The following is a 20,638-nucleotide window of genomic DNA, read 5'->3' as shown; positions in this document are numbered from 1 at the left end:
CTGAAGTGACAACAGGTTGTGATTAAATGAGGTCCTCAATTCTGTTAATTTTCAGTATACTAGGGCTTATTTGCATACTAGATATATTTTATACCCGATTTAATTATCGGAAAGTAAGTTTGTCCCTCACCATTCTAAATAAAAATAAACAAGCTTCAGATTGTGCACGCTCTGTGTTCAAGAGAAGAAGACCTCAAGGCACACAGACTTGTGCCCAGAGGCAACCACTCAGAAAGCAACTGATTAGGTCACTCAATTCCCACTAAATTATTCAGAATTTCTAATGGAAATCAGATCCAACGTTTCCTGGTGTGGAGCAGCCCTTCTTGGTTACCCAATATTCAGCTAGCTACTCAAGAGCTTTTGAGAACAATAAAGTAAAAGGTAAAATATATTTTAATGGTGTTCACAGTCTCTTGGGTGATTTCTTGGCATGACGTTCCTCACTTCCTGACAGCTGCTGCTGTTGAGAAGAGACAGAGAAAGTGAAAGAAAGAAATCAATATTTAAATCTGAAACCGCCAGAAATTTCCACCAGGGGTGCCAGTACTAACTGGTTTGCGTATGTGTTTGGCCTTTCAAAAGCCCCCAGTCTTAAGAAGAGAGAAGACATTCTAAGTAAACAACTCATTAGGAATTACACAGCAAGTATGCATTAGCTCAGGACACTCATTTAATTTAAGGAAGAATATTCATGTGAGATTTTTGTCTAGAAATCTCAATAACAGAAGGAACTGTTGCATAAAGTAATGTGCCTGTTTCTCTCTCTCTCTTTCTTTCTCTCTCTTTCTCTCTCTCCCTCTCTCTCTCTCAACTGGAAGAGAATATTGATTTCCCAGTCTTGGCCACCAGCCCCACCTCTTCTCACTATAAGCATTGAGATGAATGAGTTTGTGTCTCTAAAAGCACTAAGCAATCTTCAAGAAAGTACCGCTTTATAAATTAAAAAAAAAAAAAAAGCTGTATTATTATTGGGGAGAAATGTTAGAGAGAAAGTTGGAGCTCTTATCAAAGGCTGTCGGTGCCCCGACATTTGCTGTCAGCTCTGAAAAGGTGGCTGTGAAACTCATTGTATCCAACCCTGGTTGGCTTAGGGCCCAGCCTACAGTGGGATTTCTGGCCAATGGCCCCGTACAGTGGGATGGCTGGCGCCTGGCCCAGGGATTAGAGAGCTTTCATTTCTTTGTCTCATTGATATTAGTCACAGAATCTCCCTTTTCATGCACAACCCAAACCCGTGCAGGGGTGGGGGGAGACGGCAGAAGCAGAAATTGCTGCAAATTCTGAGCTCTGGTACCCCAGGAGGAAGAAGAACATTTCCAATCCCAGCTCCGTTATCCAACATCTGCATCTACTTCGTTATGCACTTATAGCAGGAAATGGACAGTTCAGTATCTTTGAAAGAAAAATTGCTTTATAGATATAAGATACTGCCAATTCAGTTCAGTTCAGTCCTTCAGTCATGTCCAACTCTTTGCAACCCCTTGAACCGCAGCACGCCAGGCCTCCCTGTCTATCACCAACTCCCAGAGTTTACTCAAATTCATGTCTATTGAGTCGGTGATGCCATCCAACCACCTCATCCTCTGTCATCCCCTTCTCCTCCTGCCTTCAATCTTTCCCAGCATCAGGGTCTTTTCAAATGAATCAGTTCTACACATCAAGTGGCCAAAGGATTGGAGTTTCAGCTTCAGCATCGGTCCTTCCAATGAATATTCAGGACTGATATCCTTGAGGATGGACTGGTTGGATCTCCTTCCTGTCCAAGGGACTCTCAAGAGTCTTCTCCAACACCACAGTTCAAAAGCATCAGTTCTTCAGTGCTATTCTCTATATAGTCCAACTCTCACATCCATACATGACTATGAACAGTACTGCCAGTTAGCCCTGGACAAACAAGGTTTTCAGATTCTCCACGTTTCTTCTGCTTCTGCCTCTCCCTTCCTCTCTCCTTCTCTTTCTCTCTGATGAACTAATGACTATTCTGAAATTTCATCTCAAGGAGCAATTTTGGTAAACATAATTTGTGGCCACATTTTCTTTCATTTCTAGATGTGTGTGTGTGAGTGTGTGTGTGTGTGTACCCTTTGCCAAAAGACCACATGTGATATGTCATTTGTGGACAGGTTTCCTTTGATTCCTTCTTGGCATGTGTGTGTGATTATGTATTCGTGTGTAGGTGTGTGGTAGGTGCTCTGCAGAGCATCTGTACTAATATGTCTTGGAGTCACATTCTCCTTGAGTCTTGGAAAATGTTCCACTGAGTTCCTCAGGCTAAACTTTAGTCTCAAATAATAATAATCGTGGCTTCAGTATTCATGCCCAATGGAAGCTGAAAGTCATTTCCAAAATAAGACAAGGGCTGAACCTTACTAAATAGCAACTGATCTTAAACCACAGAGCCCGACATATCAGAACAGGATGGCTCAGGCTCACATCCCTTTGCCTGACTCTCCTAAAAAAATCTTCTGATAAAAGAAAAGAAATACTAATGTCTGAAGGACAGTCTATGCTGAGTTCATGGAAATAATCTTGCTCTTTTTCCATATACTGCAGAAATGCCATGAGGGAGCAATTAGTTCATCTCAAATACAAAATATGTATGTTTTCTGGAACCAGTTCAGTGGCAGAGGGAATCAGTGAGTGAGACAGTGAGAAAGAGAGGAAGGGAAGGAGGCAGAGAGGGAGGAGAGAACCTTAGATAAGATAGAAATGCCTCTGAAAATTTGTCACCATCCTCATTAGAGGATTAAACTTCTGCTTCCTCAGCTCTGACAGAGTAATAATGACATCTATCCTTATGTGTTCCTGATATATATCAAGTGAGAAAACATATGTGAAATACTTTGTAAAACTTATATTACTTACAGAAAGTGGTGTTGCTGTATGTAATACTTGAAGGTGACAGTTTTAAGAGGGAAAAGGAAAAGAAAGGTGGATTTTGTTCAGATGAACACATATTAACTATAGACTTCCAAATCCCTAAAATTATATCAAAATGTCCAATCTCATACTCAGGAATCAGGAGTTTAGATCACTTGTTCTACTATATTTTAGAGAGAAGAAGATAAAGGTCAAACGTCATGGGTGATTTATCCAAAGTCAGAAAATGAACCAGCAGCAGGTCAAGGGGATCTGACGAGGCTCGCTTTTAACCTGATATTCTTGGGTCTGCATTCCTTACAAATGACAATTCACTGTTTTGTTTTTGAAACAGAGAGTTCTGAGAGAGGTGCTGGAGGTGATGGGCCAGCTCATTGCCACTGTATCATCCTGGAAAGTCTTCATGGTGCAGGAGGAACTTGACTGAAGAACAGGGTTTGGGTAAATGCATTAGAGCAGGGAAGACCTTATCGGTCCGGAAAAATAGCAGGAACTCAGGAGGCATAAAGAAGCATGTTATGTAGAGAGGCTACTGACACAGCTGCCTGACTACAATAGAAATGGATACTGGATATGATAAGAAATGAAGCACATTATTAAGGAGCAAATTTTAGATGGTGTCATTCAAAAACATCTTACCTGCACTGGAAAAATTTGGATTCTTGAACAAAGACTGACAAGACGACAAGTTCTTAAAAGATTTTCTTTCTTTCAGTCTTTCTCCATGCTTTATACATCTGTCAAATTAAGCTTCCTAAATACTGCATGCACTGTGTCAATCTTTTTCAGAAATCTCCACGTCTCTGCAGGGTCTATTAATACAATAAAGGCAGACTCAAGAGCTGCCCCAAAGTGACTCTCATACCAACTCAGGTTTGCTCCCAGACCTGGTCTCTGCTTTGGCCAAAACTGCCCACAAATCATAGCTAGCATTCTTACTGGACTTTGCGGGCTTTCTTAGCTGGAATAATCGCTGTCTCTGACTCTACTCATCACATTAAAAAAAAAATTTTTTTTCTTCAAAATCCAGTATAAATCTTTCCATTTCTATTAAGTGTTCTCTCATTTTTCCTGACTTTGGCTGTGGGTGATTTTTCTTCTGAACTGAGGAAAAAACCCTTCATTATTAACCCATGCACATTTGCTAGTCATGCCATATGTGTAACTTCTTTGAGGACAGGGCACATGTCTTTCATTGTGGCTTTGTCTTTGCATGCCCCCAGCATAAGTTCTGCCCTGGTCTTGAAGCAGAATCTGAAGGTTGACTACTCAGGCACCTATACACTGCAGACATCCTTCTTGGTTGACTATCAACCAAACACCTATTAATAATAGGGGTGAGCAATCTAATTGGGAAATGAGCAAAGAAAAAAAAATGATTTCTTAAAGTTAAGTGGTCTACTTTTGAAAGTCTTAGGATACAGCTTTTATTTAAGGGATATATATATTTAAAGGACTTGTTATTTCATGACATATTTCCTTCACATGGATCTAGAGCCAATTTAATGCAGTGCCTGACCCAGATTTTAACACAGTGATTTTAAAGATTCTTTATCAATTTAGTGAATGGTGATATAGTGTTTGTTAATAACCAAGCAGTGTTCTAGACATATTAAAAGCTTAATTTTCTTTGCAAATTTGCGTGGCAGGCACTGTTATTATCCTTACTTTTCAAATGGTAAACCAAGGTGTGCGCGCATGCTCAGTGGCTAAGTCATGTCTGATTCTTTGTGACTCCATGGACTGTAGCCTGCCAGGTCCTCTGTCCATGGGATTTCCAAGACAAGAATACTGAAGTGGGTTGCCATTTCCTTCTCTAGGGGATCTTCCTGACCCAGGGATCAAACCAGTCTACTGAATTGGCAGGTGGATTCTTTACCACTGAGCCACCTGGAAAGCCCAAACCAAGGCACAGAGGGCTTAAGTAAGTTACTAAGGGTCACACAGTCAATAAGTGAAAGTCCTAGGTTTGAAACCAGTTACTCTGATTAGAGTCAATGTTATTAACCTCTACACCTAATGACCTTATTATTTGATTTTGTAAAGAATTTTCTTGAGATCCACTTAAGAATTTTAATTATATACAATAAAGTGTACCCATGCTAAGTGTATAGTTTGAAGATTTTTAATAAATGTGTATTTTCATGTAACCACATCAATAGATTATTTGGTGGTTCTTCTATCAACCTCTCCCACCCTGTATTTCAGTCACAGGCAACACTGATCTGCTTTTTGTCAATGCAGATTAGATTTAGTTTTTCTAGAATTTTATATAATATAATCATACCTTATGTGCTCACAAGTGTCTGGCTTGTTTTGCACTGTGTAATGTTTTTGAAGTTAATCCACATTGTTGTATGTATCAGCAGTTTATTCTTTTATTGCTGAGTAACATCTCATTGAATGGACCTACTACATTTTATTAACACATTCAACAACTGATGGATTTCCAATTTGGGTCTGTCGAGAATAAAAGTGCATTTATGTAAAAACTTTTGTGTGGGGTACAGATTTTTATTTAACTTGAGTAAATACCTAAGAGTGAAAAGTCCAGATCATGTTTAATTTATTAAATTTATTAACAGGTGTTGAACTGTTTTCCAAACTGGTTGTATCATTTTATATTGTCACCAATGCTTAGGATTGTCAGTCTTTTTAATTTTAGCTCTTTGGGTAGGTAGGTAGTGGTGTCTCACTGAGGTTTGAGTTTGCATTTCCTTGAGGAGCAAATGCTAAGCTTATTAGCATTTACATATTTTCTTTTGTGATGTGTCTGGTGAGAGCTTTTGGCAATTTTTTATTAGGATGGCTGACTTCTGGTTATTGAGTTATGTGGAATCTTTAATATCCTGGGTCACAATCTCTGTCAGACACATATTTTGAGAAAACAGCTGGCCTCTGCTGTATCTGAGGCTGTGAAACCCAGGATACAGAAGGTCAACTGCATTATGCTGTTTTATATAAGGGACTTGAGCATGATTAGGTTTTAGTATCATGGAAGTCCTAGAACCAACCTCCCTGGCAAATACTGAGGGACGACTGTATATATTTTCATTGTCAGGATTGCCTCATTATTTTTAGGATGGCTTTCAAAGAGTGAGATTTCATCTTAGATAAAGTGCAATTTATCAATGTTTTAATAATAATTTGTGCTTTCATGTCTAACCTATGAAATCTTCACCTAACTTCAGAGTAACAATGGTTTTCTCCAACTGTTTATCTAGAAATTCTATATTATTTACTTTTACATTTAGGTCTATGGGCCGTTTGGAGTCAACTTTTCTCTATGGTATCAAAGTTTGCTCCTTTCCATGTGGTTATTCAGTTCTTTCAGGATCATTTGTTAGAAAGACCATCTTGTCTCCACTGAAATATGTTGGAGTCCATTTGTGAATTGATGATTTTGTTCTTTATTACCCATGAGTCTCTATTAAACAATAATTTTTATTATTTTTATTTTATAGCAGGACTTGATACCAAGCAATGTGTCTTCCAAATTTGTCCTTTTCTTCTAAAAATAAAGCCTATTTTATAGACATTTGTTCCAAAGAAGATATACAGATGGCTCTGAGGCACATGAAAGAAAAAAAAAAGCTCAATATTGCTAATCATCAGATAAATGCAAATCAAAACCACAATGAGATATCACCTCACACTTGTCAAAATGGCTATCATGAAAAAGTCTACAAATAACAAATGTTGGTGAGGATATGGAGAAAAGGGTTGGGGACCTTCTTTACTTTAAGCCACATGTGTCTGAAGCTCCTTGACCCCATACTGAAGAGACTTGGTTCACAAATTAAAGATGCAGAGTCGAAAGATGGAAAGACCTGGGTCCTTGAAGACTTTAAAATACTGACTTGATCAAACTGTTGTTCATGAGATAAATTCTCGAACTACTTAAGCCCTTCTTAGCTGAGTTTTCTGTTTTCTTTTCCAGTAAAACTGCAGTCATTTTTAAAAATTACCGTAAGTTGAAGTAAGTTTTGTAATTTAGTCACAAAGATAAAAAAATAAAAGTTTTTTTAAAAATTACCTTTGAACTATTCCAGAGAGAGGAAGGGAAACGTATTAATGAGACTTCCATCATACTGAGAGTGTGATGAATTATCCTTTTGCATTCTAGGCATATTGAAGAACTCAGGGTGGTAATCAAGAATCTAAATGTCCTGCCAAGTAGGCAATCCAGGAGACACAGTGGCCAATTTTTCAGCAGGTTGCTTCACATTTTTTAACTTCATGCTGATCACATTTCTCCTTGTATTTGTCACTGCAGAATCAGCCGCCTCATTTTCAAAACACCCTTAGGATATGTTATAATTTCTATGATTTCAAATCATCTTGCATGTAGTTATATTTTAGCCTGGTAACACCCATGCAGAGGGCTCACTAATTACACTGGAGAGGCTGGGAGCTGACATGAGCAAGTCAAGGTGACTGCTGACAGGCACTTTTGGGGGCAGAGAACATATGAAAGAATAAGTTTGGAGTTAGTTATTCTTCACAAGAAGCAGGGACAAGCAGAAGAAGTCTGGTCAGTGAGAAACTGCTGTAGCCTCCTAACTGGAATCTCTGCTTCTACCCTTGTCTTTGTGTGGTCTTTTCAACACAGCAGAGAGACCCTGTTAAACCAGAGACTTAATTGCCTTTCACCTCATTCAGAATAAAAGTGGAATTCCTGATGGAGGACACAGACCTTGCACAATCTGGCCCACTACCTTCCTCACCTCCATCCCCACCTCCACCCATTCTGTTCCTGCCCCTGTGACCTCCCCAGTGGTCCTCTACCACATCCAGCAGCCAGGCCTCAGGGCCTTTGCATTTGCTGAACTTTGCCTAGAGGTCCTTCTCCCAGATAATTTCTTAGCTAGTTCCCTCACCTCTTTTAAGTCTTCACTCGGGAAGTCTTTCCTCCTCCAAACTGATGCTTTGATCTTCCTTCATAGGCCTATATCTTTAAAAAATTTTACTAATTTGTTAATTAATGTCATTTGCTAGTTTATATCAATAGAAGTGCAACCTATATGAGAGTGGGGATTTTCATCTATTTTTGTTCATGGCTCTATTCACTCAAAAACTTAAGTGCTAAAGAAAGTCAGCTAAATAAATGAAATGGCTTGAAATCTTAAATCAACAGACAGACCCATGTCCGTGTCACAGGAAGAAGTTTCAATGTGAAATAGCACATTTCAGAGTGTGTTAAAAAGCGTCTTCTTCAACTTTGGTGTACATGCTGGGTTGACTAATCTAAACCTTATAGGTTTCTATTTCTTGACAAAAAGAAAAAAAAAACTTTCTCATCTTCCTTTATATTTTAAAAATACAGTGGCTAAAAATGGTGACTATGGTCCCATCCAGCCATTATGATCTCTCATTAAGAGCCTAGAAAGCCTGGTGGTGCTGGTCACAGGACAATGTGTGTGTATAATGTCACTGAACTGTACACTTAAAAATCACTGTGTATTTTACCACAATAAAAAAGTAAAAATAAATACAAATTTTTTAAATGAAAAAATAAAAATAAAAACAAACATTAATAATGCTTGTCGGGGTTTCTTAATCTCAGCTCTATTAACATTTCAGGCCAAATAGTTCTTTGTTGTGGGGATGCTGTGTTTCACAGCATCCCTGGCCTCTGCTCACTGGGCGCGGGAACAACTCCCTCCCCGAGGCTGTGACAACAACATCTCCAGTCATTGCCTAATGTTCACTTATTGGCACAATAGCTCCTGGTTGAGAACCACTGATGAAAATAATTTTCATGTGTTCCTATTTAAATAAAGGGTTATTTTTTGATATAACACATGCAACATAATGGAAATCATGGGGATCTCATGCTTACTTTATGGATCCCTATAGAGAAGCATCATAATAACTGGTAGCAATATGTTACATTTGGAGATGTTAAGATAGTGTTTAAGAAGGCATCCCTGGCGGCTCAGCAGTAAGGAATCCATCTACCATTGCAGGAGACATGGGTTCAATCCCTGGGTTGGGAAGATCCCCTGGTGAGGGAAATGGTAACCCACTCCAGTATTCTTGCCTGGGAAATCCCATGGACAGAGGAGCCTCATGGGCTACAGTCCATGGGGTCGCAAAAGTCAGACACAACTCAGCGACTAAACCACCACCACCAAAAAATGGATAACTCTTTGTTTAATGGCCTGGAAATTTCACCCCTATGAAGTGACAGTGAGTACAGAGAAATCTCTTTCAGTAAAGGGTCTGGGAAAAATAATCATAAGTGATAATATGCATTCCTCCACAATTTATACAGGTAAAATCAGATTAAAACAAATATTGCTTTACTTCATTGGATAAATGGGACCACAAAAGGGATACAGGCAACCTGAAGTTTGTATATGGAAGGAAGACAGCTCCTTATTCATTTGTTTCATTTGAAGAAGGTGTGTGTCGGGTATGTGGAGAATTCAGCTATAGGGATAGACTGGAGGTGTGTAGGTGAATTTCTGATGCTTGTGCTTTTGAAAAAAAATGGATTGATTGATTCAAAGCACTGCCCTTAGTGAAGGCTCTTTGTCCCCACACAGTCCCTCCATGGTACATTTGTCCATGTAGCCATCAAAGTCTTTAAGACCCTAAGAGCTACTTCCCACAAAACAATGCTTTTTGGGGTTCAGGTTGATTCATGTAAATTTTAAGAGTTATATAAGGCACTTAAGTAGCTATCTCTTAAATTGAATTAAAAGGAAGTTACTTCAGAACTATGGGAAACAGAAGGGAAGTATATTTTGCAACTACATTTGGGGTCAGGACCATCAAACAATAAGTGGAAAGGAAGTAAAAGAAGCAAGAGAAAGCAGAAAAGAGCGGCTGAGCAGAGGAGAATCTCCTTTTTGACTGTGCTTGGGTACATTTGCTTTATACTTCATCATTTCATGCAACACTTTCCTCTCATCTATATCACAAATATTTATGTGTTACTCAAATAATCCTAGGTCCGTTACCTTAACTTCTGTCCTCATTCGAAGAAAATGGAAATTCCAGAAAGACGGAAGCCCAGCCTCTGAGTTGTACAAACCTCTGAGTTGGAGCCACGTGGATTAAGCCCCTAAATTCTTGAGTGTCAAAGACATGTCATTAAGTAGGTCACTAAATGCACCAAGGAAGCCAGAAAAAGAAAGAGCCGCCTAGAGGAAAGTGACATTTAATTGGGAACTTTCAGACATCTGTCACTCTTTGTGACAAGCGCCAAAAAGTCCTTTGCACATGTAGTGACGCGCAGGTGGGACGGGACTGACCGCTGGAGAGATTGATGCCGTGCAGAGGTTTGGGAGAGAGGGGGAAGGGCGTTGGGGGCGGGGTGGGGACAAACGGAACTCGGTTCTGAAGACTGTGGTTTTTCACCCTCAATAGCAACTACAAAAATCCCCGGGGGCCCAAACTGTAACCTAAGATACCCTCAACTGTCCATTTCAGATCTGCTACTTGGTAAACGGGTACGCACCCACCTGCAGAAGAGGTACTGCGCAAAGTTTGGCAAAGGGATATTGCATCGGTCCCTGCTAAAATCGAAACAAGTCTTTCATCCCCCGGCCTCTGGGTTCAAATCCGCGTGCTGGCGCCGAGGGTGGGGGCCGAGACGGCCCCCGGGAGAACCTCGCGTTTAAAAGAAGCTTCCCAATCAGCTCGCGAGGGAACGGCGCGCTCCCCCCTCCCCAGCCGCGTCCGCTCCCAGCCCGCTCCTCGCATCCCTCCCATTCTCCATTTCCCTTCCGTCCCCTCCCCGGCAGGGCGTGCGCCAGTCCGAGGCAGGATCGGGTTCCCCGCCTTCCAGTCCAAAAATCCCGCCACGGGAGCCGCAGAGCAGAGGAAAAGCCGAAGTGGAGAGAGGAGAAGAGAGAGAGCAGGGAGTCCCCGGGCGTGCGGGAGGCAGAGAGCAGCGGCCGCCGCGAGCAACAGCGACCTGGGTACCTGGACTCAGGGCAGAAAAACCTCTCCCGGATCAACAAAGGCAGCCTGAGCGCGCACCGCTCGTTTGCGACTCCAAGTAAGTCGAAGCGAATGCGCGATTCCTCCAGAGGTGTCTCGGATCGACACCTTTCTGGGCGCCCGCGCGTGATGCTGGGAAGAGTGGGAGAGAGGCTGCTGGTGTCTCTGCTCGCGGGGCTGCTTTGAACACTGATGTGCTCCAGAGGCTTACTTTGGGGGAGTCAGGTCAGACAGTCCGGGACCCGTGGGAAGAGTGTAAGCTTTTGTAATGTTATGGGATGTGCATGTGGACTGGGTTCCCGGCTTCCGGCTGGATGGCGAACGTGCGGGGGCTTTGCCCTTTGTAGTACCTGAGCAGTAGGTGTGTCTGTGGCTGGGCAGAGAAGAGAGAGAAAGTAAGGCAGCCTGAGCAAGCAGGCTCGTTTTCCCGTCCTTTCTCAGCTTCCCGGATGGCCCCAGGGCTTGCCAGCTGATGCGTCTCAGCTGGCATTTCTAGGTACCAAGTGGGAGCTTGTTCCTCCCAGTGCCAGCAGCTACACTGCGCGTCCCTCACAGAGCATCTGGGCACTCCTTGTCCTGCCTGCCAGCCCAGGAATGGTTCTAGAAATGGTTCTGTACAAAGTTTAAAAGACACACCTTGCACTTCTCATTTGAATAATTTTAATAATTGCCCTGTACAGAGACACTTGAACCTTTTATTTCCCCCACATAAAGCTAGGGTGTATTTATTGCTAACTGGCTAGATTCTTAGTTTTTGAGTTGATGCATCTAATAAGTTAAAATATTTTAAAAGATAGGAATGTATTCTACTCCTTCCCTTCCCTACTACATAAAACTTTTTTTTTAAAAGATAGGAATGTATTCTACTCCTTCCCTTCCCTACTACATAAAACTTAGTTTCTCTTCAACACACACACACACACGCAAGTACCCTTTTTTCTTTAACACAACACTGAGTTTACTTACACTCTTGTTAGCTTACCCCTACCTCTGTTAACAACTGATTTATAAGTCTGGGGGAGACACTGAAAAACTAGGAGTGGCATATGGGGGGAGGGGTGGCAACGACTGGGGAGAATGAACAATTTGAGAAAAATTAAATTCCGGTCTTTTAGCGTTTGGCATCTTTCATCTTGAGGGTTATTTAGGCAATTTGTTTTAACAGCTTGAGAAAGGTGATGTGTGTTTGTGTGTGTGTCTGTGTGTGTGTCTGTGTGTGTGTGTGTGTGTTGGAGGAAAGGGCCTGGGAGGAGATCCAGGAACTATCAAGAAAGCTTTTAAACTAAAAACATAATGAAGCAATTTCATGATTTCAGGCAAATGTGGAGTTGATGAAACAGTAAAGCCCATTTTAGCCTTTTGAGAATCTGGGGATAAACTGATATTTGAAATATTGGAAGGTAATGGGAGTGAGACAAAAGAGGTGTCTCTCAGCATAGAAAATAAAGCTTCTATTTTCCATCTTCTTTATGGTTTTATTTTTAAATAAATTAGGCATTCTAAAGACCAAGTCATTAAGAAAATTTATAGTCGAGTTAAATTCAAAGGCAATGAGAGTGGATATTTTCTTTTTTCCTCCCTTTGGGACATGAGTTATTTCAGAAGAGCAATATTTGTACTTTCTCATTTAAATTAGAGGATGGCTTTTAAACAATTATTTCATTAAAAAAAAAAAACCCTATTATTTTGTGCTTTAAGAAACTTTGGTGCTTTGAATCCTCTAATTGTACTTTAAATCGGTAGAAGTTGATCTTTCTTCTCCTCCTCTTCCCAGGCCTCTTTTAGGACATTTTTTTCTCATTTAGTGAAAAGCCTCTCTAAGAACACCCACCTGAAGCCATACTTAACGAGTTAGCTGCTGTGTCCCTGCTGTTTGCTTTTCAGGACAAGTGTATTGTGTTTTCAAAGCTAGAGCTGTGAGAGAAAAGACACTCAGTTAATATGTGACTTTTTATTATCTGACTTTTCAATGGGGTCTTACATAGAATGAGAATAGTAACATTTAAAAATATTTAGAGTATATTATAACACAATTCTGTGGATTTCTAGACTTCTTTTCATGATATTGGGAATAATAAATTTACTAATTTATTGAAAATTTCCACGTATACCTTAGTCTTCACATATAGCAATATGTCACAGAATCCACATATTTAAATGAACATTTTTGATGTTTTTACTCTAGAAAACCTTGTGGCCTGGTTTGGATTTTCACAGAACCTGATCATTGGAAATAACTTGAGAGAAATAAGGTCCTTAAATCATTTAATTGCTTTTATCAATAAAGTCAGTCTTAGAAATTAAATATTTTGAGTTGAAATATTATTTTCCTTTTGAAGATACTCTTGCTTTCACATTTAAATGACATTCTCACGTGAATTCTGATCATATTCTTATTTGCCATGTGGTATTTTCTTACTATTCAAAACTTTCTCAGGAGATCGAGTTTGGTTGACTTGTTCAAAATGGTACATGAGTTAATAGTGGATTCAGGGCCAGTAGTCCGAATTCTGATTATGAATTCCAGTTCTCCAAATACACTTTTTAATATGATGACATAGTAAAAAGGGGAACTGTCCTTGACTCCCTCCTAAGGTAATGCCCAAACCACGACCACCCAGGGTGATCAAGGGGCAAGCTGAGTGCAGGTCAGTCCTGTGTGAAGAGATGCTCACCTTTAGGCATCTGGTGAGCCAGACATCTCCAATTGCCCTTGTTCCCTTAGTTAGATGCGGAGTGGAGCCTCTCTAAGGGTGAGTGATGTTGTCTCTTTTGGCTGCAGTTCTAATGAATAATCAGAGCACTTTTGTTTCCTCTTGACTCAGGTCCATGTCACACATGGGGTAAAATAATATTCAGATATGGAGCTTCTCTCTATGAGCTGGGCCTGCTTTTTCCCATCAAGTCAATTGGCTTGAGTGGAATTTGGGCCACAGCCTTGTGTTGGAAAGCTGTTCTCCATTCTTGATGTTTATGTCCATTTCAAGTTTCCATCCACTGGGCCATTTTTCCATGCACTTCTTGCCAATCTTTTATGTGGCATAGTTTTCCAGGTGTCATATGATCTTTCTAGATTGTCAAACATAGCAAGCCCTTTGTTCCTCCCTATTTGAGTATTTGGTAAATGACAAGTTAAGACTTCTGTGGTTTAGAAGGCTAACTATAATGTAATGTTATCAGAGGGCATTATAATTATGGTAACATTGCAGATTTGATTATGTAGATCACACTCACCACAAATCCCTTTTTCTTTTAAGTAGGCAAGGAATACAGTGAATGGTTCATGCTCAAGGTATTTTGAGAAATAATTAAATTTCTTCTACACTGCTCTATTTTGGAGTCATTTCTTTGTAGTAGATTTAAATAAAGTGACATTTCAAATAAAAACATCATCATAATGAGTTTCCTAACACCAGAATTCTTAAGATTCTTAAAGTTCATAGTTAGTTAAAAAAATCTATTGTTATATATTAATCTTGAATGAAGTAAGTCAATAGTAACTGACACTTGGGCTCTTAATTCTAAGAATTGTGCTGAATAAGAACCAAAAACATCATTTTAAGGCACACATAGCATTCTATAACTCTCAGCTTTTACTCCCACTTCTTCCACTTTTTATACCTAGATATGAGATGACTGTCCTTCAGTGAAATTATAGACAAACATGGAGAGAAAGACAGCAAGTCCTTAAACTTCAGTGTGGAATTTGGGTGAAACTGATTCCGTCTGAAATTAAAGCCTCCAAGAGTGGGTTTTCCCAGGCAAATCCTCCCTCTAGGTGGCGCTCTAATTCTCCCTCCTCTTTCCTTCTCAGCCCCTCCATCACCCCTTCCCAAGACTTCAGTTCCTCCTTTCCCAGCAGTGTTAACATTGGAAAAGCGAATCATTTACTTCTTAGGATTACTCACTTTTACCACCAGCTCCACTCCACCCACCCCATTTACCCCTTGAAGGCAGGGACACTCTCATTCATCTCTAGAACCCTAGAATATCCAGAGTGGGAGCATTGAAATGCCTGATAAATGTCTGATGAATGAGTGAAAAAGTAGCTAATGATTCTGAATACCATTCTCTCTGCTCTTCCTCATGCTCCAGTGACCTTGACTGTCTTCTGTACTCAGTCCCTATAAACATCACCTGGTACCAGTTTCCTGTTTAAATCCAAGTACCCCATTCTCAACCTTGAACCTCTAGAAGAAGCTCTCCTCTCTTCCCCTCACCTCCATTATTGCAAACGTATAGATCTGCCAATTCTGTGGAGTGTCTTCCTGATCACACTTCACCTTGTTCATTTTAAAGCCTTTGACCTTGCATGGCTCTGACTCACTTCCATAATGGAGACAGAAACCTTACCTCTTCTTTAACAAACTGTATTATTCGAAGCCGTAAGACTGAACACTTGGAACATTATTTTCATCATAACTTCAGTGTGGCTATAGGCTTTTGCTTTCCAGAACTAGTGACAAGTATTTTCTCATCATATTTTCATAACAATTCTACCTCGGTAGGCTGAGCAGGACTTTTTTTGTTAAATTGATAAGGATACAAGTTTAAAGATGTTAAGATGATCCCATATGAGAATCTTGGAGTTCTTATAAGATCTTAAAATTCCTAGTTTGGATATTTTTTCTCCTCTATAATATAATGCCGTCTCTTCCTTTGGCTAGCTAATTTTCTCTCTCACTTGCCTCTCACATCAAACCTAAACACCAGTGTCTACGCAGTGAATGGCCAGATCACCCAGGGTAGTGATTCCGATCCTCAGTGTTTATCAGAATGACTAGAGTCGCATCTTAGCATCCAGATGCCTGGTGCCCATCTCCAGAGATTCTGATTTGAGAGGTGGAGTCAAAAAACCTGGACATGTGACAGGCCACCTGAATGTAGGTGATGTGTTAGAAACATCAGCTGTAACGCTCCATTATTTGAGCTCTAAGATGGAAGAAATCAAGGTAAACCACAGCTACACTTCTTACTAGCTGTGTGACCATTAGCAAATATTGTGATCTTTCTTGCTTCAATTTCCTTATTCCTAAGATGAGGCAATGATACTTATCTCCTAGGACTGACATGAATATTAATCTAGAAAATGAGTGTGAAGGACTGGACCCAGCGTCTGACTGCTACAGAGTATTTGACGAGATAATGGAAATGCTGATTATGGGGGTGCAGCCCTCCCCATGAAAGCCCACCCTTGCTCTTCCCACCTCCCCCCTCCCAGCTGCTTTTATTTCTTATGTCGAGCTGGCATGAGACGCAGACAGACAAACAGAAACCTAGTCTCTGTCTCACAAAGGTGAGACTTCCTGCTTCTTGCAATGCTCCTGCCTTCTATACTCTCAAATTATTCTAAACACGGATCCAAAACCCCTTCTGAAAAGAAACATATGGGACATGTGATCATGCTGCAGGCCCCAGGGAATCTGACACGTGAGATCCCCGAATCAGGCTGTTGACCTTGGCCTTTCCTTTAGTGTCTGTGTACCTGCTTAGTTGTGTCCAAGTCTTTGCAACCTCATGGACTGTAACCCACCAGGCTCCTCTGTCCATGGAATTTTCCAGGCAAGAATACTGGAGTGGGTTGCTATTTCCTACTCCAGGGGATCTTCCCAACCCAGGGATCAAACCCGAGTCTCTTGCATCTCCTGAGTTTGTATGCTGATTCTTTACCATTGCACCACTTGAGAAGGCCCCCTGTAGTGTGCAGGAGAGCATTTTGCACACCGGATATTTCTTATCTAAGGCGCAGCCACTTCATTGCTGGCACTGTGATGCCCACAGCCATGTCCTCCCTGAACCTCCAGCTCGGAGGGCGTCCAGGTTTGAATCTCGAGCCTGCATTTATCTCATTGCAGTTCTGCCTGGTGCTGAGTATGTCCCGTAGGTCCTGGAACCTTAGGTTTTCTAGCTGTAAGATGGCGATGATGACGATGGTGATGATATATGCTTTGCCTTCCTCATGGGCTGGTGGTAAAGGTCAGTTGTATCTGTGCAACGTTTATAAACTGTAAACTGTTATTTGAAACATGAGCTTCTGTTAATAAAATCAACAGGGCCAGTTCTGTCTCATTCTTTCCCCAATTCTGCTGCTCATCATGATCATTTTCTCAGGACCTAGAGACTGCCTAAGACGACAGAAGGTAAGTTTGATCAGATGAAGTGAGTAGGAGGCAAGATATGTGACAGGTGTGAAGAAAAGGAAATTTGAGTCAGAGTGAAAAAAAGAGAATAGACAAGTCTAAAAAAGGTTAAACTAAAATGGCTATGAATTGTTTTACTAAATATTATGTTAAAGTGCTTCCTCAGAGTTGTACAAGATGCATACCAAAAATTCCAATCAGTTATTCTCAGTAAATTTAGGTTTTTATGGTGGATTAGCAGCACTTTGTTGATACTATAGATGTGCTCCTCACACTTTCATATGCATATCAGTCACCTAGAGATCTTGTTAAAATGCAGATTCTGGTCCAGTAGGTCTCTGGCTGACTCTCAGAGGCTGCCTTTCCCACAAACTCCCCGGTGATAGCAGCTGCTGGCCTGGGGGCCCCATGTTGAGTGACCAGTCAATAGTGTTTAGTTCCATAATCTTGGAAGACTAGGAGAGGAATCAGAACTCTCTAAGCATGATGTCCATAGCTTAGTACACACAGTGAGGGTCACTGGCAATAACACGTCCTAATAGTGCAAGAGCCGATCATGCCTGTATCTTCACGTCCAAGTAATATTTATAATGTTGGATCATTTGCAGAGGAAATTGGCAGTCACCATCCGAATTGCCATTGACTTGACTGAAGCCCCTTAGGGATACAAGGCCCTTTGTCAGATGTGATCTTGGGTTTCTTCTGAGTACTCAGCTGGATTTTTTCCCTGAGAGGTGTAAGTGAGCCAAATATTGCCATTTTCATTTACCTTAGAAGCTGGCAAGAAGTGTTTAGGAAATTCCATTCTTAGTATGAGAATGATGTAATGTAATAGGCTTTCTGCATCCTACAGTATTCTCTTCTTGAAGGTTTAAACATCGTTTCTCTCTTGGAGGTCCCCTTCCATACCATAAGGGAAGTAGAGCAGGGAGCCTCCATCTGTGTGGCTTCCCAGGAGACACTGGGCTGCCCAGGGAAGGAGCCAAAGATGTTTGTCTCAGAGTCCAGATTTAATCAGTAAGGAACATGTTTCGGTCTCAATTTTAGCTAACAGAGAAACTCTTCTTCACTCAGGATAAGATGAATGGAGACCAGATAAAACTTTAAAATAATGTTTCCGTAATGGCCTTCCTCATTTGAGAATAATATGGCGTCTTCTAACCTGGGTGAGGGATTATTGCTCTCGACAGCGGAGAATCATCTCTAAAGTTTTAGCGTATAGTGGCCTTCGTTTCTGAGCATTAGAACATCAGAAGGCTTCCACTGGGCATCTGCCAACTGGCCAGATGGGGTGTCCATGTTAAGCCAGGAGTTGGATCTTTGGCTTAAAAAAAATATCCTGCTGCTTTGGAGAATCTTATGCGAGGGCCAATTTAGTTCTTAAAAAAAATATATTTTCTGTAAAAAAATGTTGCCTTCTGTGTACAATGTATTTCTTTAAATATGAGCTATGATCCAAGATGATCAAATGAGGAAGTCTGAAAGCTGCTACATGAAAGAAAGCAGAGAGTTTATTAAGTTATTTTAACTGGTGGAGGTACTTAACATTTTGAAACAATAATATAAAGCCTTTCTTCCCATCCTCTTTTCTTGATTACAATATATGTTTAACTATTCAATTCAAGGCCTCTGGCAAAATGCAGAACCTTAAATTCAGCTCAATGCAATTCAAACTTGTAAAAAGATTGATTAATTTTAATAATGTGAAAAATAATGTGGTTTTTTATTACTATGTTTGTTGTTAGGAAAACACAAATATATACCTGAAGAAACACATTATTTTTTCTCATTCTGGAACAATGTGTGCAAACTATAGGATTTTCAAATCTCTAAAGTTATGAAGAAGGAAAAAAATGATGACTTATTATTCTGCTCAAAATGGGCACCACTATTAACAAGCTGATACACTTTTATAGTTTTCCTGATTTAACTTTTGAAAATAGTTGTGCAAATAATTGTCCTGCTTTTTAGGTCAATATTATAATCAACATATGCTATATTTTTATAGCTTTACATACATTACCATGCACATTTGTTTCTACTAAGTGGTCCAATTAAGATGGAAATTCAATTTATTTAGCTTGACATCAGTAAATTTGAATCATAAAAAGCTTAGTAAATTAATATCATGGACTCTCATTAAGAAGTTGGAAATAGAAAAATGCAGACAAACAACCATCATCCCACGAAGCCAACAAAAAAATCTTTCTCCCAGCAAAGGATGGATATTTAGATGGGAACAAATAATCCTGTGGACTTTAGTGTGTGCCAGTTAAAGGTCAAGCTGAGTAAACATTATCTTTCATTCTTAACCTTGCGGACCCTTCAGATAGTATCCAGGGGTAATGTCTCCCCAGGGAAGCCACAGCTGCCTGATCCCACCCAGGTTCAATCTCAATCCTTTAGCAGGTCCCAGGAGCCTGAGGAACTCTGAGCTGCTCTGGGCTAAGATGAGTGGGCCCGATGCACTGCAGGTGGTAAACTTATGGGACAGCTGACCTCTCTGAAGCACGTCCCCCCAGGGCTTGGCACTCTTCAGGGAGTATTTATTTGGTCTGTTATTATTTGGAATGACTAGTGTACAGATTGGCTCTAGTTTAAAGTGAGTCAGATCACACTTGGGTTTGTCAACCACACTCTTGTTTGTAGAGAAGGGGGCGAAAGTTAAATGCTTTTATTGTTTGTGCCAGTATTGGGATTCCCACCAACTTGAGCCTGAAATAATTTCTAGCCTTTGAAAACAGCAGTTTGGGTCTGATGGTTAAGGATCACAGAGTTTGCCCTCTGATATATGATATCTGGGGATTGGGAGGTGTACTTCAAGGCTGTCATAAATGAGTTTGGATTGGAGAAACAGATCAAAAGCAATTTAGCAGGAATAAGTAGGTAGAGGTGGATTTCTACCAACTTCTCTCTAACTCAATCCACATTTCCTAAAGGCAAGATAGCTATGGGTTTCTAATATCTTATCCAGTGATTTCTCTTGCAAGAGGTTAAAATGAGAGCATTTAAGGCAGCAGAACCAAGAATACAAAAGAAATAGAAATGGACTTGAACTGAGACCTTAGGGAAAGCATCCAAAAATCTGATAGAAGTCTGATGCTTGGGCAGAGGAGCTTCAGATCTCACAGATAGCACTAGGAAGGGGTGAAAGTTAAATGCTTTTATTGTCTATGCCAGTATTGGGATTCCCACCAACTCTTCCCTCCAGTCTGCATGAACTCTCTTTGGGTCCTCTGGGCTCAGTTGACTCTGGTGGGGTTCGTTAGGAGATTTCTCCCCAGTGGATTTGTCTTGTTTGCTTTCTAAGTCTCCTAAGCTCTGCATGCCTCTTGGTATGATGATGCCACAAAGTCATTCCAGGACAGGAGCAAGACTGTCCCCTCCTTGTTCCTCTCAGAGGAAGGATTTGCAGACAAAACAGTATCAGTTGTTCAAGTGAAGAGCTCTTGCCTTAAATAGGACATGAGCAATCTTGGATGCTGGACTGTGAGCTAGACAAACTGGCTGCTGGAGTCAACTTGTCCATAAGGCTTATACCCTCTACCCATTGTTTCCATTCATATCTTCCCCACTCCTGAGGGGGGATCCTGAAAGGAGATCAAGGAAAAGACCCAGAGGCTCCCTTTCACGGGCACAGCAGCATCCCTCCTGTAAGCCTA

At 40.7% G+C, this 20,638-nt stretch overlaps 1 protein-coding gene across 4 annotated transcripts in view; it reads left to right on the top strand.

The window, feature by feature from the left end:
* The first annotated feature begins 10,768 nt into the window (after positions 1 to 10,768).
* The window catches only part of PTN (pleiotrophin), a 116,229-nt gene continuing 106,359 nt past the window's right edge, over positions 10,769 to 20,638 (top strand). For all 4 annotated transcript variants that reach the window (XM_043463808.1, XM_043463804.1, XM_043463807.1 and 1 more), the window contains exon 1: positions 10,769 to 10,894. The gene's annotated coding sequence lies outside the window, so the exon portion shown is untranslated. The remainder of the gene's footprint in view (positions 10,895 to 20,638) is intronic.

This window comes from Cervus canadensis, chromosome 3 (genome assembly GCF_019320065.1).
Source record: "Cervus canadensis isolate Bull #8, Minnesota chromosome 3, ASM1932006v1, whole genome shotgun sequence".
Lineage (NCBI taxonomy): Eukaryota > Metazoa > Chordata > Mammalia > Artiodactyla > Cervidae > Cervus > Cervus canadensis.
Note: the sequence above shows the minus strand (reverse complement) of the source record. Positions and strands in the feature narration are given on the sequence as shown.